Source organism: Thermobia domestica, chromosome 2 (assembly GCF_964235325.1).
Source record: "Thermobia domestica chromosome 2, izTheDome1.hap1.1, whole genome shotgun sequence".
Classification (NCBI taxonomy): domain Eukaryota; kingdom Metazoa; phylum Arthropoda; class Insecta; order Zygentoma; family Lepismatidae; genus Thermobia; species Thermobia domestica.
Window position 1 is genome coordinate 248115461 of NC_137455.1, and position 25939 is coordinate 248141399.

Sequence of the window (25939 nt, forward strand, 5' to 3'; positions counted from 1 at the left end):
ACATTCGTAATTATATTTTCATACGATGAAAAAGAGGAACATGCAATACCGAGGGGAGAGTCTGTTGAACCCACACTAAATTTTGGGCACCTACAAGGTACACGATAAGCCGTTTGGACACAAATCTAATAGAATCATGCTCTTAACGTTTCATTTGACAGTGTTATTTTTTTTTAATATTTTTTCTCACGGAGAAAAGCACAATCTACTCTTCATTTGCTTGTGGGTTCGACGAATTCCCCCCACCCTTGTACCGTAAGGGTGAATACTAACCTAACTTAACCTAACATTCAAGTTTGAAATAGCCTCTTATGTACCCTATTCTTTATATTGCAGGTCTCTGACTGTAGCTGAAATTATCGATTATTTAGAAGAGGAATCAAATGATGATACGGCACATACAAGAGTTATCTGTCCTCCCAATACTCGAGAAGAGAGTGATGAGGATTCAGGAGATGAAGACATTTTATCACCTGACAACTTAAGCGGGGCCTAGTTACGAGCTGAAGCTGAACTTGAGAAGAATGAAGATAACGATGAAGATATTACGAAAGAACCAAGCAAGAAAAAGATGAAATACTCGAAAAGAGGAAAATCAGCGTTGACTTGCGAGTACAAATGGGAAAAGCGCGATTTTGAACCTAGATTTAAAACGATCCCTGCTCAAAATACACCAGAATTATTGCAACCGTACGAATACTTTGAACAATTTTTTGATGACGAAGTTGTCAATCATATGGTGAGGGGAAACTAAGATACCGAACTGAGAAAGGAAATCATAGTTTTACCATGTCAGGTGAAGAAATGCGAGTATTCTTGGGTATTATTCTATTGAGCGATAATGTATGTTTATTAAGGCGGCATATGTATTGGGAACGTTCAGATGATTCCCACAATATTTTGGTTGTTAACTCAATGAGCCGTAATAGATTTGATGAAAAAATGAACGCGCTACATGTACCTGACAACAACAAATTGATGTGAATGACAGACTGTCTAAAGTGCGTCCACTAATGTGTCTTCTTAACAAAAAAAATCATCAAACATTTTAACCTATAAGAAAACATTTGTGTCGATGAGTCGATGATTCCGTATTATGGTAGGCATAGAGCAAAACAGTTTCTAAAAGGCAAACCAATAAGACGGGGACAGAAAGCTTCGGTAATGGCTACTCATCTTGGTTATGTAATACAGTTTGATGTCTATCAAGGTAAAGACAGAGATCAGCATAGTTATGTTACAGAATTTGGAGTTGGTGGACCTGTGGTGCTGAAATGTTCTGACATTTTGAAAGAAAATTATCCCGATTACCCGTTTTCTTTTTATTTTGACAATTTTTTCACTTCCGTAAAATTAGTCCAAAAACTTCAAGAAAAAGACATTGAAGCTACAGGGACGGTGTGAGTAGCACGAACTGAAAATTTTCCACTCAAAGACGTGAAGCAAATGCAGAAATTACCAAGAGGTAACTACACTATCAAAGAGAGAAAAGTACTGGAATTATGGCAGTAAGAGTCAAAGATAACAAAGTCGTAACACTTTTGTCGAGTGAAGACAACATCAAGGCGTTCCTCCTCGGCTGACAAGAGGATCCACATACAAATGCCAGCAGCAGTTTCGAACTACAACGCAAACATGGGTGGAGTGGACAGACTAGATGAAAACCTGGAGCTCTATCGCGCTTCCACTCGTGGAAAGAAATGGTATTTCCGACTCATAGTCTGGATGTTAGAAGTTGTAACCATAAACTGCTGGCTTCTTGCAAGGAAGGCTGGATACGCTGGTGACCTCCTGCAAAACCGTAGAAGCATTTGCAAGGTACTTTTAAAGAAGTACGGCAATTCAAAGCCTGGTCCAGGCAGACCAATTATTTCAATCGCCACTTACAAATCTCCAGATGCCATTGTAAGATATGATAACATAGGTCATAACGTAAAGGTTTCAAGTTTTCGAAGGAGATGTGGGTTATGCAAAAATAAGACAAACAGGTACTCCGAAAAATGCAAAACATTTCTGCATGAGAAGTGCTTCGATGCGTTTCACACTCGGGCGTAAATATCCATCATTGGTGTGCTAACTTGGTAATCCAAACCTTTCATACAAGAAATTAGAGAAAATTACACTTTAAGATTTAGAACAAGATGAACAATAACAGAAATAAGAGAAAACTAGACTTTAACATCCAGAACAAGACCAAAAATCTAGGGATGGTACCGAGACCGAGACTAGTCTTGGTATCGTATCGGTCTCGTCTCGATAATTCGAGACGAGACAGACCGAGACGAACATTTATATACCGAGACGAGACCGAGACCGAGACAGACCTCTATAAATCGAGACGAGACCGACACCGAGACAGACCTCTATAAATCGAGACGAGACCGAGACGAGACCTTGATGAGTCACGAAAGTCTCGGTCTCGTCTCGAATATTGATAGTTATTTTGCCTTTACTCAAAATTTGTTTCGTTGCTGTGTGAGATAATACGGGAACGGTTGACTGATGTACAGTGGCGTATTTAGGGGGCAAGAATCGGGCTCAAGCTCCTCCCGAAATAAATTTGTGATCATTTTTTCGCATTGCACGTACAACACAAATGTTTATTACCCGTTCCTCAAGCCCCTCCCGAAACAAAATCCACTGATGTTGTATATAATCTTCTCTCTCTCTCTCTCTATATATATATATATATATGAGCTTCATCCTGCATTACACTGGATAAAGAGGCAAGGAATGGTTTAGCCCCTTCCTTGATTATATCCTGGATCCGCGCCTGTATATATATCAGGCCTATATATATACACAGGCGCCGATCCGAGATATACGATCAAGGGAGGGGCTAAACCATACTTTGCCTCTTTATCCAGTGTAAAGCAAGATGAAGCTAATTTTATTCAGTGTATATCTGAGCGTTAAGGGGGATATATATATATATATATATATATATATATATATATATATATATATATATATATATATATATATATATATATATATATTAAAAATGCTGAAATTTTGTACCATGTTGGTGAAATATTGAAGAGAAAATTCTTCTACATACCCTGCAATACCACTAAATAAACAAGCAGTGTTGCCAACGCAAAATAAAATTGTATTTTCTCAAATTGCACTATGTAAGGTATTATCTATTTCTAATTTAGATATTAAATAAAACCACAATACCACATACATTATTCAGTGTAACAAAGGACCATACAGTATCACTAACATCAATATTTTGGAGATCTCTAATAACTCAAATGGCATGGTGCAATGCTTATCATTTGTATTTTAGCGTCAAATACTATGATCATGCTATAATGTATTTCGAATGAATGAAGGAACAAAGGTACAAGAAATGAAAAATTTAACATGTTCCAAAGACTTTACTTCGAAAACGTGTTGACTTATCACGTCTCATCATGTGCTTCCAAAAGACTTAAATGATCATAATGTCATTTACAACAATTGTTATTTCAAACTTTCAGAGATACCAAACACATGAATAGTGGTTGTTATACTGCTTAAAATAACGTATTTGTGTTAAATTTTTTATAATGGTCGTTGCTTTAGTTTGCTTCTATAACATTATAACAATAGTTTTCGGTGGTTTTAATTATAACAAGTAGCAGTTCCATTATTTTAAGCAGTGTTGCCATTTTAAATAAATTGCTAAATATTATTCTAAATATAGTGCAAATAACGTAGCTAAACTACAAAATATTTTTAAACTACTCGTAATTTGTTTTATGATGCAAGAATGTTTTCAAAAGACGATGCTTTTCATAGTCTTTATAATGTTAATGTTAATGTCAAAGTTTTGGTTCCAGCAATACATGTAAAGGCATATTGTAACTGAAATTGAACGTAACTGATAACCAAGGGCGCCGATTTCTCTGTAAATTTAGGGGGCCCATTCAGATGCAGAAGGTATATATATATTAACATTTTAAGACAAATTGCACTCAAATTATGCCAAATATTGTGTATTCATAAATGCAATAGGGGGGCCCACAGGAGCTTTCGGGGGCACCCTCGGCCCCCAGGATCGGCGCCCTTGCTGACAACTTTTCAGTAACACTAGTTGTTCCTCTAAGCCTTAGGAATGATGTACACAAAACCATGCTTAATTAAAAGTTCTAATTACACATTAGCTACTTTTCACTTGTTTTACTTTGACCACCGACCACCTCAAACTCGATCCATACCGTATAGCTATATGCAAATTATTCAAGGACTTACAGTTAGTAATACACATTGTGTTGGTTTTTGGTTTGGTTTGTTTTAATTTAACGTCACATGATTATGGTAGGGCGTCTAAAGGAGACGTAGAGCTAATGATTATAATGGAATCCGAACCACTTCGGTCGTTCATCTGGAAATCCCCATTGGAAATCGAATTGGGGACCACGCGAACCAAGTCAAACGTGCTAGCCGCTAGACCAAATGGAGGTCCTCGCATTGTGTTAATTTAAATCATTGAGTCAGTGTTGTCAGATTCGAAGATTTTAAAAAAAAAAACTAGCGTGTCTGTGCTCCAAAATAGCGGATTTGAACTATTTGTAGGCCAAATGTATACAGTAGAAATGGTTTATTTGGCAATTAAGGACTGTTACTAATGAAATAATTTTTAACATGGGCTGGAAAATGTGCTGGACATATTGAAAGAAATTACGATCGGTGGAGAAAAACAAATCTAGACAGGATACCTCGAGAAAAAAAACAGCCTAGGAAACGTCCTTATACAAGAAAGTTTGACGAAATCAAGAACAACTGGGGAGTAACCTAAAAAAGAATTGCTCAAGATACATAGTTGTTGAGAAGACTTGGAAAGACCTTCTTCATCCAGCAGTGGATTGATAATGGTAGATTATGATTATGGCTATGATTTTATTATATCTGGACCTCAGAGCTAGACTAAACCAAGTCATAATTTCCTAATTTTACAAGAGAAGCGAAAAACCGGTTCCTTAAGTAAGACCTATAGTAGTGTTTTCCAAACTATACGAAGTAGTTACAAAGTAATAGGATGCTTTCAGACCTACATTATTACACCACCAGAAACAACATAGTCTACTAAAAAAGTATTAACTCAATTTCGACCAAAAAGTGACTTAGCATAGTCTACCTCTAAAGTTATATATAACTTTTACTAGGTAAGGTAGGGTAAAAACGGATCCAAAATTTAACGAAATTCGTACAGCGAAAAATTTTTTTTTTTTGATCCTTTATATTGCAGCAAAACTACTTAAATTAATACAAAAGAAAACTAGAGAGTTAAGAATCACTTGTTTTGCCAGGACAGAGAAAATAGATACATATAGCTCGAAATACCTACCTGTATATACTTATATAATATATATGTCCATGTTTCGCAAGTAATTTTCAATCAATATAAAATGACAACGTACTGAACGCATGATTAGTTTTCTTGAATAAAGACCACATGCACTGCTGAGAGCTCAGGAATAAGCTTAATCTATGTTACAGCACTGGATATATGCTTATGTAATACATTACGACATTATTAACTTGTATAAGAAACATAATGTACTTAAAGTGAGACGCGAACTATACAAAACATCGGACTTTGAATCTAACTTGTTTGGTGATCCAACCCGAGACCACAGATAACAAAGATGAGTGCCGTAGCTTCCAAAACAAGGTTAAGGAAGTGCCTGTTTTAAAGTGTCAATTAAACACTGAGATGTGAAACGGTAATAAAGCATTTGATCAATTTGAAACAAAATATATTGTAGTAATAATTTACTCTATTTGTTAAGATAATGAACGTTATAATCTGTTTTTAAAATGACAGTCAAAGCAGAATATATTGGATAATAACTGAGAAATTGTAAAATTTCAATTTCGGTACGATTAAATACATTCGTGCTGCTATGTGTTGCCTTATCCGTTAGGAGATATTGAACAACTCTGATTCAAAGGAAGGAAATAAACTACTGTATAGTACTGGAGTTAATTTAATCGAGTTTAATTGTATAGGCAGTACTGATGCTATTTGAGACAAAGTCTATTGTTGAAAGTGAAATATGGGTTACTATTAGGGTTTTATCCCAGGTATGTTATACCCACTGATGATTGAACCTGGAACACACGCATGGAAAGCATTAGCGCTAGCAAATTAGCTTCGAAGAGGTACATCATACCATAATTCTAAGTCAAGAATGAAGACAGAAAATAAGAAGCGAAAACGACAGATTGTACGATAATAATGCTTTCACAATTTTACTTTCACACCATTTATTTCGAGACTTCGAGACGAGGCCCGAGACAAGACCGAGACTTGACCTTCGAGGCCGAGACCGAGATCCAGACAAGCATCTGCTGACCGAGACAAGACGGAGACCGAGACGGTGAGTTTTGACTCGAGACGAGATCGAGACCAAGACCGCTACTTATCAACCGAGACGAGACCGAGACTCTACAAAGTCTCGTCTTGTCCCGTATCGATACCATCCCTAAAAAATACTCCATAAACTGTTAAAATTTTGCGCTATTACTGTTAAACCTTTGTAACTATTACTGTTAAACATTGTATATCTACCGAAACAAGATGTAATTTTACAATTAACAAAAATTTGAAATATATATGTTAAAAAATCCAGTTTGTACTAAGCAACAAATATATCTTGAAAGGCAGCCTATTGGTAAACTTTACCTCATTTTTCCAATGGGTCGAAAACGACCCCTGAGTTTAGCCATGATATTCCCGAAAGGTCGTTTTCGACCCACCCCTGTAAAATTGTACACTTACCAGGGAAGGGTCCCAATGGGGTACTCGAGTTGTCGAACGACATGTATCAGATATGGAAGAGGATATGAAACTATGTACACCTTGTCTCAAAAAGGTTGAGCGCATTCTTTATTGGTGTTTTGAGGCAAAAATTTTCTAAGTCCAGCTTCGGGTATCTTCGGGAAAAAGTAAGCCAGGTTCTAACCTCCAAGTCAGCCTTTGCAATCGGGAAAAAGTTTGCAGATGTGTTTTTCTTCTTTTAAATATAATAAGACTTGTTACCAAGTGTTTAAAAAAGCAACATTGATTGAAATACTTAATGATACAATTTTTCGAAACCTTTTATTAATGTGAGCACATGCTTGTTTGTCATTTAGCTTTCTATACGTAATGGAACATTTAAATACGTTAAAGAATCTTTCCATATGTAAAAGAATGCTCAAAGTTAAGAAATAGAACATAATTATCGCCTGAGTACTAAAATAAAAGTCAAAGTAGAACAGAAACAGCGTTTGTAATGGATATGAATGTAATAATTATCTTGAGATCCGTTATACATCGCTAGAAGCTTAGTTCTAGAAGTCCTTGTGTTAGCTCATTAGTAAGCTGTCGGATTTCAAATCATAAGGTTGTGAGTTCGAATCCCATCTGGGTCAATACTTTTTTTAAAATTATATTTTCCGCAATGCATGAAAAATTATATAAAATAATTACATTAAAATACATAAGTTGTTTATATATAACATAATAATTGCAGAACATAGTAATTATTATGTTTAAAATATAACATCTGAGATAATTTCCACAGTAGGTCGGTATTATATATGAGGATGTAAATACAAGTTAAGAAACTCGTTCAATAGCAATAAATAAATCATTTAGTGTATTTATTTGCAGCTATTTGCCATATAGAGAGTAATTCTCAACATTCATAATATAGAATGTCATTTATGTTCTTGAAAAGTTATTCGATGCATAAACAGAGGGTATAAACAGAGAATCCAAAGTCGGAACGCTCGCAAAAAAATTCATGAACCCCAAAGGTCACGTGAGCAGACTGGAATTGTCCTTATGAAGCATGCCACAGCAGAAAGTCTTTACATATATTTTCAATTCAATTCCTGATATATGCTTTTGCAATGTGGAAGTGGTGATGCCTTGAGTCGCCCTCTCTCGCTCGCTCACTCTCTATTTACACAGAATATAAAAGTGGATTTATGTGTGTGTTTCAACATAATTCTGATATATCTAGAGCAATTTTAACTATATTTGTTACAGTCTGGAAAAAGAGTACTGTCGGGATACATATCAAAAATGCTAGAAACGGGTCGATATTATTATTGAATCCATAGTTTCGTGGTCGCTTAGGTGAATAGCTCTACTTTCAATTCAAGTCCAATTAAGCTCCCATTAGCACCCAGGGTGGTTACGTAGCGACATAAAGATATCGAAATCAACCGATATTAGAATCGAATCGTAAGTTTTCAGCGCCGCTAACAGTGCAGCATTTCCCATTAGTCCACATTAGTCCCATTGCCTAGAGGGCAACATATTTGCAGAGAGCAAATTTTAAAACTTGAATAATATTTTAATTTTTTCCGTATGAAAAAATATACTATAATGAGAAAATATACTATTTCACGAACAATCCTCTTTTACTATTCTAATATGTTTAATAATAGCGTAAGAAATGTAATAGTAATTCAGAACATGTTTCACAGTTGTTATTTTTTCTTACATAGTTGTAGCTGTAGCATGTAGTGAGTGGAATTTAACTGTAATAAATTCACTAATTAACCATATTCGAATTAAGTTTTATTTTTAAGTTCGGAATGAAGGGGCGGAGAAATATGGAGTTATTGGGGGCACCGAGCTTTTCTACATTTTACTTTCAAGATCTCCATTTTTCTTTTGTCATTTGTTCCTAATAAAAAAAGTTCAGTCACTTTTGGATTGTCATAGGATAGTAGGAGTTGGATTTTGGGATGAAGCCTGTGAGATTCTAGAGGAGCTAACTGCTTGAAAAAATATTTTTGAATCATCTGTAACATATGAAATAAGGATATGTATCATAAAAAATTGAAAGTAACTATGTCTGCGTAATCATCACGGTCAAATTGCAAAGTCAAATGAATTGACGTTTGGTATATAATCAGGCTCCAATCCCAACTGGGAAGTTATCATACGCGTGTCACTTTCATCACAAGCCGTTCAACTGAGAGCTGAAATTCAGCATATAACTCTTTATTAAAAATAAAGAGAATATGCCCTGGCATTTTTTAAAATTGTCTTTTATGAGCGGGGGGACGGGGGTGCATTTTCTATATATTGGAAATTGGTAGTGGGTTGATTTGTGAAAATAATCGAAAACGATTGATCTTAGTTGAGAAAAAAATTGAGTAATGCAAACTAAAGTTCTTTTTGAATTTTATACCCACTGCTTTCTATTTATAATTGCTGAAGCTGGTGTTTAATATATGGAGCGTTCCGAGCATAAGGCAATCAAGCCATAAAGTTAGAGAAAAATGGCCATAAAATTTGTATTCTAAACTTAATTACATGGGCATTTTCAATTAGTACGGCATGCTTAATTATATAGAAAATTAGTTTCTCTCTCTCTTGTTTTTTTTTTTTTTTTTTTTTTTAACGTTGGTCTACTTTTCCTTGATTCGAAACTTTTAAATTTCACACTATTTTCTACTGAAATGTGTCTGCAAGGCAACAAAGAAATAATTACATATGATAAATTTAAATTCATTTTAATTCGAAAGATGAGAAACACTTTGCCATTATATATCGTAAAGGTCAGACCCACCAGTATTGTAACAAAGAGGTGCTTGAGCCAATGACGGTAGAAATTCAAACTCCGATAAGTGATAATTTCACAGTCTTGTTTTATTACAAGTGTAATCTCTTTAGTCAATGGAGAGGAGGACGTGGGTCATCGGTCAGAGTTGATGTCGATGGGTTTTGGTGGGTCGGAGTTGGTCGCAATGGTTCAGAGTGGTTCATAGTTGGTGGTGGGTCAGAGTGGATCATGATGGTTGATGGGTCAGAGTGGGCCAATGGGTCATTTGGGTGGTGGGTCATAGTGGGTCATGGTGGGTCGTGGATCAAATTTTCATTGACCCACACCATCTCTGGTTAAAATTGTACTAAAGATAAGAGGCACCGAAGATGCATGTCGGCTATTATGCTCAAATTTTGCGCATGGATAGTACTCCACCAGAAAGCAATAAATCTGAAACGGTTCACGGTATGACCTCCTAGAACTCGAGATGTAGGGGTTTGTCTGATTGGCTAAATTAAGACGTCAATGATTTATCCTTCAACAACCAAGCTTTTTATGATCGTTTCCGTGGGGAAGTCAGAAGAACACGTGCCTAGTAATCGTAATATTGATAGTTCGCGTCCACCCCGGGGTATTTGTTTTGTGTTTTATTGTTTCACCTAAATATAAACAAATCACACATATAGGCATTTTAACATATTTTGGGAGAGTAATTTTGTGGTTCGTTGGCGTTTCATCGCGTCTCTGCCGCTGGTAGTAAAGTTTTCAAAATGGAACTTGGGCCATCACGGATCGTCGCTGCGGGGCCACCAATTTCTGGCGAGAGGTTAATAGTTGACCATCTGTAGTCCACCGACGCTTACAGCTTAGGGTAATGAACGATGTCCTTGCCTTGTAGACTTCATGACTACCGACGTCGGCAGTCAACTAGCTTTTAGTATTCCTTTACTAACCATCTATCGTTCATGTTAGTACACGGTGTTTTCATAATAATAATAATAATAATAATAATAATAATAATAATAATAATAATAATTATTATTATTATTATTATTATTATTATTATTATTATTATTATTATTATTATTATTTGTAGTAACAGTAGTATAATTCATGATAGAATAATTATTGTCTATGTATTGTCTAGGTAGGACTACACACAGGATTTGGCTCGTTTTGGTTCGACTTGACTCTAATCCGAGTCGAGTTGGAAGATATTTTTCGCGCCGAGTCCAAGAGTAGACCTCAAAGATGTCTGTTTCGAGTCGAGTCGAGTTTCAAAGAAAAGTCGTTCGTGCCCATCCCTGCTAATGAGAGCTTAATCGGAGTTAAGCGAAATTGAAAGTCTCACTATTTATCTAAGCGACCCCGAAAACTATGAATCTAATATCGATCATTTTCTAGCAATCTTTTATATGTATCCCCCTCCCATTCACCATAGGTAACCCGACAGCACTCTTTTTTAAACTATAAGAAATGTGGTTAAAATTACTCTAGGCCAGTGGTTCTCAATCTAATTCCTATCACGATCCCCTTTTATCACACGCTCTTGCCAGCGACTCTTTTATAATTTGTTTTATAATAAGCTTGTGTGGGATTTTTAACATACCTATTTCTATAATAGTAGAATCCATTTTTTTGTTTATAGTGAACAGTGCCATGGAAAATCATTGCCCGGGGCGAGAGTATAGTACGATGTCACCATATATATGAGTGACGTCGACAGACTAGCTACGAAGCGCCACCATGGTTGGCACGAAGCTCAATAACATTTTCAAAAAAACCCTACCTTTCCTTAATTTTGAGCGCATTTTATTACGTTTTTCCTTCTATTTTACACATGTGCACATGCACTTTCCTAACTTGAGTAACACACTTCCTCCGAAATGTGTGGCCCCTATTTTCGGCGCCCGGCACAGACAGTGGATACAGTAACTGTAATATCTATATTCCCAACAACGAAGGTGCTGGTTCTAGATGGATGTTAAACTCCTTCATTGAAGAGGCCATTAACGTATCCGATCTATGCCCACAACTTCTTGACCAAATAATAGAATGATCATGCGACAAGTCTTTGCAACTGGTTTTCTGTAACGAAGACTTGGACAAGTTCTGCCTGATGAGGAGAGAAGAATATCCTGGTCTGATGATTGCTGCTTTAAAAGTAATAATTCCATTTGCTATATCGTACTTGTGCGAAAGTGTTTTTTTTTTTTATGGTAAACATTAAAACAAAGATAAGAAATCGCTTATCAGTTGAAAATGGCTTGATAATATTCGTCATGAAGATTGAACCGGGCATTGCTGCACTAGTGAAATTACACCATGCTTAGGTATCTCATTAGGTTTTAATTTTAATTGTATTTCAATGTGCAGGTTTTGTTTCATGTGTATTTTTCTAGTATTCCTATATACAGTTCTCATTAGTTTTATATCATACCTCTTTGATTTAAATTCATTTTTAAACAACTCTACTAACTAACTAACTCTATGGCCTATGGAACCCGGAGGTTCAATGCCGCGTTCACAAAAGCTCTACACTGACTTCTATCCTTAGCCAATTGGATCCAGTTTCTACTTTGTATTCTTATCTCAGCGAGATCCATCTTAATATTGTCCTCCCATCTGCCCCTAGGTCTTCCTAATGGTCGTTTTCCGTTTGGTCTTCCAGTCAAGACTTTCAAAGCGTTTCTACTTTCTTCCATTCTAGCTACCTGACCTGCCCACCTAAGCCTCCTAGACTTGACGACCCTAACAATGTTGGGTAACCGTATAAATTATGTAGTTCCTCGTTATGAAGTTTCCGCCATTCCCCATTCCCGTTCCTCTTGGGTCCGAATATTCGTCTAAGGATCTTGTTCTCAAATACTTTCAGTCTATGTTCTTCCCTCAGAGTAAGCGACCATGTTTCAACCATACAGAACAACAGGCATAATTATCGTTTTGTAAATTTTAAGCTTCAAATTTCTCGACAGAATTCGCGACGACAAGAGACTTTGAACCGAATAGTAACACGAATTCTACACCCTTTGAAAATGTTCAGTAGACTTATTTTTTATTGTTCTTTACAGTGTGTATAAAAAATAAAAGTATGCCTATCAGAACAAAATTAAAAATAATATTTAAAAATAATTTCTGGTATTAGATTCTAACTATATTTATCTCTTCCGCCTATCTTCGCGATCCCCTAGGGGCCGCGACTCCCAGGTTGAGAAACCCTGCTCTAGGCATACATGAGTTATGATGGAACATACATACATACACTTTTATATGTATAAATGCAGATAAGAGAGAGTTGAGAGAGAGCGATTAAGGAATTACCGCTCTCAATCTCTTCACTTTTGCGTTTCGTGAATTTCTTACGTGACAGTTTGGGGCTAGCTAGTTTTTTGTCTTGAACCACGATCCGATTTTCGATATGCTCTACCTAAATGCTGTAATGCGAATATTGAGAAGTTATCTGCGATGAAAGTAGCTGCAAATAAATATATTACATAACTTATTTATTGCTATTACACGATTTTTTAAATTTGTATTCAATATTCACACATAACACACCGACGTTCTGTGAATACCTCAGATGTTATATTTTAAAGATAAGAATTACTTATGTCGTGAAATGATATGAATATATATATTCAACTGATATATACAACTGATGATATGAATATATATATTCAACTCATATATACAACTATGATATGAAAATATATATACAACTGATGAATTGTAATGTAACTATTTTACATAATTTTCATGCATTGAGGAAAGTAGAATATCATAAAGGAATCTCACCTGAACGGGTATCGAACTCACGATTTAAACGCTCGGTGGTGTACCACTGAGCTAACATGACCGCTTTTCGGAAGCTGCTTCTGAAATATAACTGAGCTCATACGTAAATGCTCTTTTCCGTATGGAAATCACAATGACGAAACGAGAGTGTGAATACATAGTCTCGAAATATTGTATCATTAAGTATTTCAATCAATGTTACTTTTTTCTACACTTAATACCATTTCAACATGTCTTATTATATTTAACAGAAGGAAAAACATATCTGTACATCTTTTCCCGATTACCAAGGTTGGCTTTGGAGGTTCGAACCAGCAGCTTTACTTTACAGTTTTCCGAAGACACCCGAAAAGTGTTCGTCTCAAAACAGCTATAATCATATCGCTCAATCTGTTTGGTATATGGTATATGTTTTTATACGTGTAAAGTCAGTATAACAATTCATTCTTTAAACAGCTTTTCGTATGTATTAATATTCCTTTATAAAAACTGTTTTTATTATTATTATTACTACGGCGCACCATTTTCAGATTTCTTTCGCGAGTCGTTGACCAAGTCGTTCGCCACTAGCGTTGCCAAACTCACAGCTCGGAATTATTCCAAAACCTGATCGAACTTATGCTAGATTCGGTCAAATTATGCTAGATCCTCATAATTACTAATTCAGGAGTTAAAAAAAAACAAAGTTGAGATACGATAACGTAACTTAAAATACACAGAGAGCAAGAATGCATGGATAGAACTCAATACTTCACGCACCAAAATTTTAACTCAACTAAATTACTGCAGTCGTTGCCAAACTCAATGGCGTATATATCGTATAAATGAATGCAAAGTTTTTGTTTACATATTTTGAAAGAAAATTATTTCGGAGCATAAGCGGAGTTGGGAATCGTCTGCTGGGGGAGGGGGCAGATTTTTGGTCGGTCTCGGAGCTGTCATTTCAGGAATAAATATGATCATGAAGTCAGAAGTAAAGATGGTGAAGTTGTCAAAAAGTTGGGGGGAGAATGGCCCCCATAGCTCCGCCCATGCCTCGGAGTTAAAGGATTAGAAAACCCTGGGTGGAGCCACAAAAAAAAGCCCAAAGCCGTTCCGAACTTACTTAGGAAAATAAGACTGCCTGTATGGTTTACCGAGTGTATGAATCAATGGAAGAGGATACATTTCTGCCGTTCTTTTTCTTCCCACGACCAACTTCTCCAGGTTTCACGGCTTTTTGATAACTTGCTGAAATTGTGCTAGTTTTGGGCAGGATGCTAAAAGCAAGATGCTAGGTGCTAGAGACATGCAAATTATGCTAGATCTAGCATCATTATGCTAGATCTGGCAACGCTGTTCCCCACAATAGGCGTGTCGTGCAAGTAACCAATCACACGTCAGGTACTAGCTTTTACCTATTGCTTTCTTCTCACAGCTCAGAACATTGGTAACTATGGATAGACGTACAGCAGTAATTACTTTATGGGAGTTGGAAGGTTATTCTGCAACTGCAGCTAGCAGGCGAGTAGGTGTCTCGGCCTCTACAGGAAGGCAATGGATTCGGAAATATGGTGCTACAGGTCAGGCTGGTAATTTACGATCTCCTGGTCGTCCGCATGAGTCAACCGAAGCCCAAGATGCGAGATTAGTAAACGAAGCCCGGTTAGACCCACTAAGGACGTCTAGACAGCTGAGGGAAGCTTCTCTCTTTCCTGGTAGTAAGCATACAGCTCTGCGAAGGCTTCGTCATGCTGGGTTACGTGGCCGTGTTGCTGCCGTGAAGGAAAAACTCTCAGACGACCACAAAATTTACCGTCTCGCGTTTGCACAGGCGAATGTGGGTCTCAATTGGGAAAACGTAGTTTTCTCAGATGAATCCATATTCACAACATCAAAGGTGGGACGCCGTTTTGTGTATCGTCCGAGAGGCACCCGATATGACCATGGATATGTGGCTGCTTGCAATCGCAGTGGCCATGTATCTATTTTATGTTGGGGTTGGATTTCCAGTCGCGGAGCAGGACAGCTTCATAGAATTGAAGGACATCTGGACGATGCTTAGTACTTAGACATTATCAGTAATATCATGGTGCCATCTGTACGAGTATTTCAGCCTGATGGTGTAATTCAGTTCCAGCAATACCAGTCGCCAATACATAATTCCCGTATGGTTCAGGAATGGTTCGCAGGGCACCCTGAGATTGATTTAATCGACTGGCCGCCTCGTGGAGCAGACCTCAATCTCATGGAAAATATGTGGGCAGAAGTGAAGCGTACTCTAAGGGATAGTTGGCCTGAGGCAGATCCACCAAGAACCCAGGATGACCTGTGGCATCTTGTTTCCGAAGCATAGCTGGAGGTAGGGGAAGGAGATAAATTTGTCACCCATTTAATAGATTCCATGCCCAAAGAAGAATGGGGCGTGTAATAAATTCAGAAGGGTATTGGACACAATATTAATGTCCCCGCCTTAACTCCCGAAAACAGCCCTTTTCAGGGCTACCTAAACGCTTCTGAAAATATTTCTAGAAGTAAACCACTCCTTGTATCCGATTTCTGTGCAATCCTACTAACAAAAGAATGATAATTAGCTGTAGGCTTTGAACTCAAGACCTCTTCAGTGGCAAGTCCGTACTCTACCAGTGAGCTAACATGAACACGCAAACCTAACCTGAAGAAACACGACTTTCAATTTCTGGTATTCGATGACAATGATGCTCATATACTTTGCAAATGTTGTATTCAACTTGGGATATTCCGCAACACACACACACACACATAAACAAAGCGAAAGAGAGAGAGAGAGAGAGAGAGAGAGAGAGAGAGAGAGAGAGAGAGATGAATACACAAAAGCATATTCAACGTATTCGAATGAGACTCTAAGTAACGACATTCCGTTCTAAAGAGAATTAGTGTTTCTTCCCGTGACGTTAAGGGGATCGGGAAAATTTATGTGTCTTGAAGCAGGATACGACTTTGGATACTCTGTTTATACACTTTCTATATCCGTAGGAATATACTGTATTTCACGAATATAAATAACATACTGTAATGAGAATATTGAGAAGTTAAATCTGTATGAAAAATAGCTGCAAATAAATACACTACATAACTTATTTATTGCTATTAAACGATTTTCCTAACTTGTATTTAACATTCTCATATATAATAACGACCTACTGTGAAAATTATCTCAGATGTTATATTTTAAACATAATAATTACTATGTTCTGCAATTATTATGTTATATATAAACAACTTATGTATTTTAATGTAATTATTTTATATAATTTTTCATGCATTGCGGAAAATATAATTTTAAAAAAAAGTATTGACCCAGATGGGATTCGAACTCACAACCTTATGATTTGAAATCCGACAGCTCACCAATGAGCTAACACAAGGACTTCTAGAACTAAGCTTCTAGCGATGTATAACGGATCTCAAGATAATTATTACATTCATATCCATTACAAACGCTGTTTCTGTTCTACTTTGACTTTTATTTTAGTACTCAGGCGATAATTATGTTCTATTTCTTAACTTTGAGCATCTTTTACATATGGAAAGATTCTTTAATGTATTTAAATGCTCCATTACGTATAGAGAGCTAAATGACAAACAAGCATGTGCTCACATTAATAAAAGGTTTCGAAATATTGTATCATTAAGTATTTCAATCAATGTTGCTTTTTTAAACACTTGGTAACAAGTCTTATTATATTTAAAAGAAGAAAAACACATCTGCAAACTTTTTCCCGATTGCAAAGGCTGGCTTGGATTTTAGAACCTGGCTTACTTTTTCCCGAAGATACCCGAAGCTGGACTTAGAAAATTTTTGCCTCAAAACACCAATAAAGAATGCGCTCAACCTTTTTGAGACAAGGTGTACATATGCAAATTTATAGCGTCTGAGGGCAACATGGAGAAGCATGAGAGCCACAAGAAATATGGCTGACCATAGCACTCAACAACACAGAAAGCTAAGGAATTACTGAATGACCACAGAAATGAAGGCTAAATGTTTAGCAGTAGATGCATGATAAGATCTGCTATATGTTGGGGAATATGAATATCATGGCCGCCATATTGAAAACGGTCACCTTGAATTTGGATTCATAATGTAAAATAGAAAGGGATAATGTGGCATATCAAATAGCACTGAAATTTTACGGAAGTTCATTTGTGCTAACCATTCTGAAGTAACTCCTTGTGAGTTGAGAAGTGACATGCAAAAAGTACGCATAGAAACTTTGGGAGTCCCACTAGTATGACGCGAAACAAGAGCTTGGAGAACTCTTTGCATATAGACTTAAAAAAAGTGTTTACATGCAGAATATTTTAGAGTAAGGGAAAGATCGTCTATTCCCTGCAAAGATGCCTGACATTGCTTCGAATATGAAGGCACTTGCTAGAAAATCAGCAAATATGTGCAAGGATGATTTGAAGTTTTTTCTTCAGGAAGTATTTGGCCACATGTGCACGAGAATCGCATCTTGCTGCTGGTTGATTCGTTGTCCTGTAACGAAGATGACAAACTGATACACTACACTGTTCCGGATAATATTGAGCTTCACAAGAAACTGATACCCCTAGGTCTGTATCCATGGGTGGCACGGTGGGTCGGGCCCCACCTAATTTTTTACTGTTCACTCTAAAATTTTCATGGTAGGCTTGCAAATGAACTATAATATGGTTGGATCGCCACCCCAGTACACTTTTGGGCTGACTCCTAAATGCATTGGACGTATTCAACCTCTCGACGTTGGATTCTTTACCAGTGAGGTGTATCATGGATGCTGCGTTACATATTGATGGGTTTCATGTATGGCATCGTTACAACTTCATCCGTCTCCAAGAGTTTACGTACCTTCGGTTTAGTGCTCCCCAGTCATCAGTTACAAACATGCCTTCTACAAGGCTGGATATCTTGAAGAGCATCCAGGAAAGTTGCAGACTTCAATGTCCTTTTGTTTCGGTTACGAACATCATCGGATTGCCAGCAGCATCAGGCAATAAATAGACCTTGATTTTTCAAACGTGGACACTGAACAGCTCTTGTGCTTTCATCAGAATCTTATAGATACTCTTCACATAAATGTCCTTCATAGATTGGTATGCACCTTTATAAGTATATTTGCTTATGTAATGATACATAAAGAACCACATCGTAATTGTACTTGTAATCCTCAGCCCTCATTTGTTTCGGGTATTTTAATTTGACGACGACTATCCATCTTTAACACTCCAATATTACCAACTCTTTACATGTGCAAATACTTTTTGTACTCTTTTTCTAGATGCACATCCCGTGCCAACATGTTCCAGATGGTTTAGAGCGTATTCCATTTTCCACATGCTCATTAGAATATACTGGTACTTGTCACTTTTTGCACGTAGATATTGCCTTCTATCATTTGTCTTCTATTTTGCCAATGCACCAAATGGCAAATAGGGTATTTCGACGTTTGTGCAAATATCCCCTCATGAGTTTCTTTCATGTTACTACTCAACTCACAATAGAGTTACTACAGAATGGCAAACACCAATGAACTCCTGGTAAAATTTCAGTGCTATTAATTATCAACACATGGCCTACTTTTTCTTTTACATTTTGAATACAAATTTAAGATGGCCACTTTCAATATGGCGGACATGATGTTCATGTTCCCCAAAATATAGCAGATCTTATGATGCATCTACTACTTAAGATTTGACTTTCATTTTTGTGGCCATTCAGTAATTCTTTAGCTTTGTGTTGTTGAACCCAATGGTTCAGACCCTTTGGTTGTTGAACCCAATGAACCCAATGGAACAGAAATTATTTTCACATTCTTTAAATTGCATCAACACATGTAAAAATAGACAGTTCTATGTTTATGTTCCATAACTACTAGTTTATTTTCTTATGTTCATATGAGGAATTTGTGGCAGAATGAGGCCACATGATCGTGATTCTGCTGATCATGAGGCGTAATCCACTAGGGTTTCGAATTCCTCTGAAGAGCAAGGTCAGAATTTTAACTGTCCTCAGTATTTCTGTGTTCGTGTTCCTGTAGTGTTTGGAATACGTCGAAAGCACATGAGGTGCAAGTGGCGAACAATACTCCGGTTGGGGCGATTTGTTAAAAACAAATTGTGAAAGCAGGAAACTCCCATTGCAGCTACCTGGGTTCAAATCCCGTCGTAGCAATTATTATTTTTTTTGAATGGGAAGGTAATGTTTATGTAATTGGTGTTTTAATTATTTCATTCCTTTATTATTATTATTATTATTATTATTATTATTATTATTATTATTATTATTATTATTATTATTATTATTATTATTATTACCACAGAAGGAAAAGAAGTAACGTAGACGAAGGCATTCCTAGGAACAGAAAAGATATATAGTATGTTGGATGTTTCTTAGGTTTACACATGAACGCAATAATATTACGTTTACGGATTTACAGATACAATTATCATTTTATGACAAGAAATGGAATATAAAAATTTGTTAGCTGATAACAGTAATGCATTTTCTTTCGCCCTTTTTCTAGGTAAAAAGGTGATGTGACATCTTAAATAGGATCATTCTCATGACTAGAGTTGTAAGTTCTATCACAATTTGCAATTTGTGCACAGACACGAACAATTCCTAAGAACTCATTTTTGGCCCATACTACAGCAGTAAGGACGTGTTTAGCCCTTATGTGTTCATCAATTCTTGTCCAAACACGTTACTTGCCAGACGGTTACGAATGAAGTTGATACGGATGATGAAATTTTGTGTTGTTGGCATTTCACCTGTAAAGGAGATCGTCTCAACTCTTAGACCCAGAAAAATTGAATAATTTTCATGTTAGTATACATGAGAAGTATGAGTTTTGTAGATTGTAAAATGTTACTGAATTGACACACCCGGAATCGAACTCGCGTCCCCAACATTACGAAACTAACGCTTAAGCCACTACTTAAAGACATCAATGTTCTGGGAGAAGGAAAAAATGGAGCTGTAGTGAATTCAGTAATTACACACTTTTACGATTCCAGTGGAATAATGCTGAAACTTTCTGATTTCAGTCATGATTTCAGTTATATTATGCAGAAAGAATAGTCCAGAGAAGTCAACTTTAAAATGACAACTCATATGTACAGAGGCGCTGCCATATGCTCTCGTCTCGGTTCTGATTTATCACGGCACGGCAATGGACAGACACTTATATTGATTTGAATCTGGTGTTTCAGGGAACATTATTATTTTTTTAAGTTAATTAATTTAACGAACCTTCCTCAGTACCTTGTTTCCAATTTTTATGCGTTTTATTCACTTTTATAGTTTTTGCACTAACTCTTTAAGAAGAGAGACATAAACGCAGAATCTTGAGGAGAGTAAAAATTACAAACACTATTCGCACGTTCTTCCCTTGCCTGAAGTAATACAACAAAATATGGAGAGTATGCAATTTTTGGTCTTCTATCTTCTATTCGTTGTCAAATCTGTAAAACCAAACCAAACAAAGGGCAATATTAACACACAAAACGCTCAACATCTTAGCTATTCATCAAATATCGCGTGATCCGAATAACTCCAGTATATCCAAAAATTACCATTTGTCATATTTTACCGAAATACGTCATGACTTTTCTGACAACCTGATACTTTAAATGTTGTTAACACGCAGACTTCATTGATCTCAGCACTTATTCACTTACTCTCTTATGATCATCACAACCTTTAGGGTACTTCCGTAGATATAGAAAGGTGAAATGTAGTATCCAGCCTTGGTGTAGCATGCAAGTAAACAAATAAAAAGCAACAGGATGATATTTCCCTCCACCAAGTCCCCTTCAATGGAGTGTGTTGTTTATTCAACAAAAAGACGTGAAATCCAATCAGAAAATTCATAAAATATAAAATATGTACCAAGTCTCGACTTTGCAACAACAACAATAATAATAGTAATAATAGTAATAATAATAATAATAATAATAATAATAATAATAATAATAATAATAATAATAATAATAAAGGAACAACAGAATTACAATATCAATTACGTAAACAATACCTTCCAATTAAGAAAAAATAATAAATGCCACACCGGGATTCGAACCCGGGTGACTGTAATGGTAGTTCTCTGCTCTCACACTTTGCCATCAATTCATCAGACAGAGATAAAAAAATAAACTAATAGATACTCATATCACACACTATTTCTACACGTGTTGATATAATTCAGAGAATGTGAAAATAATTTCTATTGTCTTTTCTTCTTTGGAAACTAGAAGGTAAAGAACAATTGTAACGATGGGCACGAGCGAGTTGGGGCGAGTTTTGACTCAAACTCGACTCGACTCAAAACAGACATCTTTGAGCTCGACTCGAGAACTCAACTCGAAAAATTTCCTCCAACTTGACTCGAATTTGACTCGAGTTTCGATTGGAGTCGAGTCAAAGGGAAAAAAATCGAGCAAAATGGTGTGTGTAGTTTCAAGTACCAAATTTCACAGAAGTAAATCCCCACATTAAGCAGGTTTGCATATCCAGGCTCCTAACTATGAAAACATTTACGATCACTCCAACACCAATCATTTCACTCATTCAACTTGTTGTCCATTCAACAAGTTATTCGGACGTAAAATTGAATGTAGTTTATACGAAAAAGTGTTTTATGCATTGCAAAACCTGTAATGCCCAAATATTCACCACAAACTTATAGTCGTATCAGTATAAACAAAAAAGTATGGAGCAGGAAACCACTTTACACAAAATTCTAATGAAGCTCAGCGCAGACGTACGAACTGGTCGAGCGGTTTAGGTCAATAGTCTATCAATCGTAAGTTTATGTGTTCAACCCTTTAGAAACTGTTCGTTTTTTTTTCTCTCTCTCTCTTAAAAGTGTGTTCCTATTTTCATCGGAGGACTGATAACATTTCTTTGAATAAATCTTTGGCAACTACTTTTCTCTCAAATTCAATTAGAAGGGAACATTATATAAATTGCAAATCTAAAATCCAAAGCTGAAAGCAAAACATTAAGTATGTTCAATATTTCATTATTATCCTTTGATTTGTAATGAAAAACTAATTATAAGCTTGATGATTTCACAAGATTCTCTCCGGGTAATGGGCAATATATGAATGAGAGAAAACTGATAGAACATTATTGGCCCACTTTGAGCATGATCGAAGATATGGCCACGAAGGGGGAAATTTATGTTAACAGGGTCTCAAATTCTCCCACAGGATATGCCCAGAAATCATCACTGTTTGAAAGGTTTCCTTAACAAATACTAGGTAGAATATTACATTTACAAGGTCTGTATGATAAGTAATGAGACTCGCCGCGCCGCGGCGCGCGTGTCGCTGGAGCGGGTTTGTCGGTGATGGAGGATGTAGGGGGGGGTCCGAGCAAAGCAACGCACCGCGCGTCAGTTGGCTCCGAGCCTTAGTGGAGCGCGGACAAGCCTTGGACAAAGCCCTTGTGAACATTCTTGTCACGGCGGAAAATCAACAAACATGGAGGGTTCCATCGAACAGCGTTATGCGATCAAATTTTGCGTTCGCCTGGGGAAAACGGCTACTCAGACGCTTTCTCTCATCACGGAGGCCTACAAAGAGGAAGCCCTATCCAAAGCCCAGGTGTTTCGTTGGCACAGTGCGTTCCGGAACGGCCGGGAAAGCGTTGAGGATCTGGAGAGGGCTGGACGCCCGACAACAGTGACTACGGACGAAACTGTGGCAAAAGTGAGGGATCTCCTGAACTCAGACCGTCGATTATCGTTGAGATTGATTGCTGATGAACTCGATATGAACCACACAACAGTGCACAAGATTGTGACGGAACAATTGGGAATGAGAAAAATCTGTGCGAAACTGGTGCCGCGAGTGTTGACTGACGAACAAAAGCAACGACGTGTTGATTGTTGTCAGGAACTGTTGAACCTCATGAACAGTGACCCTAACTTTGAAGATGACGTCATAACAGGTGACGAGTCGTGGGTGTTCCAGTACGACCCTGAAACGAAACGTCAAAGCGCGGAGTGGCACACTCCTGCGTCCCCGCGCCCCAAGAAGGCCAGAATGTCGAAGTCAAAGGTGAAAACAATGTTGATTGTTTTTTTTGACAATGTGGGGGTGGTCCACAAGGAGTTTGTACCCCAAGGACAAGCCGTCAACGCCGCCTTCTACAAACAAGTCCTTGAGAGACTGCACAGGAGCGTCAAGCGGAAAAGACCGGCGATCGCTAGCCGGTGGAAGTTGCATCACGACAATGCCCCTGCCCACACCGCCTTCTTAGTGACCTCCTTTTTGACCCGGATTGGGGTGGAAGTCCTTCCACAACCACCCTACAGCCCAAATGTGAGCCCGGCCGACTTCTTCCTCTTCCCGAAGCTGAAGCCACGCTTGAAAGGAACCCGTTTTGCAGACGTCACAGCCATCCAAGCAGCCGTGACCACATTTCTAAAGGACATGCCGGCTGCTGACTTCCAGGGGGCGTTTGCAGCGTGGAAACATCGATTGCAGAAGTGCATCGACGCAAGAGGAGAGTACTTCGAAAGCTTTTAAGTCCCTGTACAGATCAGATCAATAAAACAATGTTTCCAGACCTGGTCTCATTACTTATCATACAAACCCTGTATTTCTCGTTCTACGTTCTGAAATGACAAAATCATAATTTTAAAGAGAATTACAATACGATAAGCATAATGATTCATAGAACTAATGAAGTAAATATCGTGTAAATTATCGATTTCTAATCGGATTAAAACTAGAATATTCGTTTGCATCGCACTTTAAAGTATAACCTCTCTCTATATAATTCTTACTGGAAGGCATGTTTAACTCCAATTACTTAATCAATATTTTTAATAATGTATTTTTATTGTAATATTTTTACTATTCAATGTCGTATACACTTCATTTCCCAAAGCAAAACCTCTCAAATGTATAGTTGGCTAGTGAATATTATGAAATAAATTATCATTTAGTTTACGTAAGTACTGCATCTCCTGATTTGAAACTTCGTACTTTAACTACTACTACTACTACTACTACTACTACTACTACTACTACTACTAATAATAATAATAATAATAATAATAATAATAATAATAATAATAATAAATCATAGCCATTTTTTATAAGAATTTCAGGCTTACTCTATAAATGAATTTAACCTGGTCTGTATTCGAAGTTCTCTTTATTCGAATCCGATAGAAATACAAAGAGAAACTTCGAGAACAGGTAAAAGAAAAATGTTACTTTGGTGGGACTGGAACTAACCTTTAAGAGTCCTTTCAATTTACATACAAAGGCCTTCGACACTTTGTTTCTTTTCTTTAAGTTAACTGATTCACTGAACGTATCTGAGTAAGTTCTCTGTTTTCTACTCGGTTATACACGTTTTACAATCATTTCTTTTAAGCTTGAACGACAGGAACACAAATACAAAAATATCTAGAAACAGTTAAAATTCCAAAGTTCCCCCTCCGGAAATCGAACCCGGGACCTCGTACACCAAAGGCACACGTGCTAGGTACTAGACCAGCGGTAAGAGCAAATGAAATGCATTTTGTAGGGTCTGAAGATTATGCCTATTTAGCTCTGATGTAATATGTCTATTGATGTTTTTATGTTTACCGTATTCGTTACTTTGAGGAATGATATATGTTATTCATATAGGTTCTATTACGTATTCGTCCATAAATATTATATAAATTATCAGAATTATTCATGATCGTCCATGGAAATTCACTGGTGCATGCACAGTAGACAGACAGTGTAATTGGAAAGTGAATTCAACAGAGATCATGTATTTCGCCGACATTATTTAATAGCTATGTAGAAGAGATAGCGAAAACGAGTCTACCTAATGAAGATGGAATTTCGGTAGGAGATAAAATGATGACGTGTATACGTTTGGTTTTGATATGGTTGTTGTTGCAGAATCTAAAAAGAAAATTAATAAGATGTAGAAAACTTGAGAAAGGCTTCTGAAGAATATGGGATAAAAATAAATGTTAGAAAGACAAAATCCACGGTGATTGAAACGAAGCGATTGGTGTTAAATATAGAAGTAGGAGCGGGAGAAAACAACAAATGACTAGTTTTTGATATCTGAGTAGTATTATTAGTGATGATATGACATGCAAACGTGAAATAAAAGCATGGATAGAAATGGCGAAAGAAGCCTTTAGGATGAAGAAAATACTATTTTGTGGGACCTTGAATAGAATTGAAAAAAGACTCATAAAATGCTTCGTGTGCTGTATTTTACTGTATTTATAGGGCAGAAACATGGACGTTACGCAAAAATGATGAGAAACAATTGGAGGCTTTCGAAATATGTGCGTAGAGAAGAATGGAGAGAAATAGCTGGGTCGAGAGGAAAACGAATGAGAGGGTGTTAGAAATGGAAGGAGAAAAATATTATTAAGAAGAGGAAGAGAAACTGGTTGGGGTATTGGTTAAGAAGGAACTGTATCATGAGGGATGTGCTAGAGGGTATGGTGGCAGGAAAGAGAGGGAGGGGACGATTTAGACTATATAAACAGAATTAGGCTCTTGGCGATATCCAAACAGAAAAATCGTATGTGAAGATGGAAAGGATAACAGAAGATCGTGGA